The 1,148-nt window shown below is 43.1% G+C and overlaps 1 protein-coding gene across 1 annotated transcript in view; it reads left to right on the top strand.

Annotated features, from left to right (window-relative positions):
* LOC103129621 (uncharacterized) overlaps positions 1-1,148 on the top strand; it is a 20,185-nt gene that overhangs the window by 7,651 nt on the left and 11,386 nt on the right. The window lies entirely within an intron of this gene.

Raw genomic sequence — 1,148 nt, 5'->3', positions numbered from 1 at the left:
GTTGTATTCACCAGGTTGAGTATAGAGGCCCATGTCTCATCCAGTATAGCCATATTCAAGTCCTCTTCCCAGGAAGTTTTAAGTTTAGGTGAGGACGTCTCTTTCATAGTCAGCATTTTATCATAAAGCCACTAAACCAGCCCTTTATGAGTCGGGTCCAATAACAGGATGGTTTCTAACAGTGAATGCTCTGGCAGAGAAACTGAGCCTGAGAGGTGAGACTGAAGAAAGTTTCTGGCTTGCAAATATCCAAAAAATGAGCAAAATCTGACAAATTAGCTTTATTGCCTATGGGGAAAAGCTAACTTTTGGTAAGGTTCAACTTATACCCAGAAATCTGACCGAATTGGCTAAATATGTCGAGAGCAAAAGGCAGTGAGGCTGATGGTTTGGAAATAAAGAGTAAAAGGTCATCTGCATAAAGCGACACTTTATGTTCCATGTCATTCCTCCAAATGCCGGATATCTCTTTACTGGTCTTGGGTTTGATGGCTCTATGGCCAGATCCAACAGCAGGGGGCCAAGAGGACAGCCCTGATGGATGCCTCTTTGTAGTTTAAATGGTTTTGAGGTCTGAAAATTGGTACGAACCGTGGCAGATGGTTGCTGGTATAATAATTTAATCCATGAAATGAAGTTTCCTCCAAAGCCAAATCTACTAAGGACTGCAAAAAGAAAGTCAAACTCAAACCGGTCAAAGGCTTTTTCAGCGTCCAAAGAGACGCACTCAGCTGAATCTGTGGCACTGGAGTAAACAATGTTAAGCAGCTTTCTAACATTAAAATATGAGTGGCGACCTTTAATGGAACCTGTTTGGGCTTTTGAAATAACCGATGGTAAAACAGTTTCAAGTCAAGAATTTTGGATAAAATGTTGACATCTGTATTTAGGAGAGAGATGGGTCTGTATGACCCCACTGGATCTTTGCCCTTCTTTGGAATAAGTGATACGAGCTTCGTAAAATGACTGAGGAAGGGATCCTTGTTTAAAACCATCAGAAGGTGGAGCAGGTCTGGGAATCGTTTGAAAAATTCTGAGGGGAACCATCCGGACCCGGGCATTTGGCAGATGGCATTGAGGGGAACCATCCGGACCCGGGCATTTGGCAGATGGCATTGAGGCAATTGGTAGGAGACTTCTGTCTGGGA

The sequence above is a fragment of the Poecilia formosa genome, unplaced genomic scaffold (assembly GCF_000485575.1).
Source record: "Poecilia formosa unplaced genomic scaffold, Poecilia_formosa-5.1.2 Scaffold560, whole genome shotgun sequence".
NCBI classification, from domain to species: Eukaryota; Metazoa; Chordata; class Actinopteri; order Cyprinodontiformes; family Poeciliidae; genus Poecilia; species Poecilia formosa.
The sequence above is the reverse complement of the archived record's forward strand: the minus strand, read 5'-3'. Positions and strand labels throughout refer to the sequence as shown.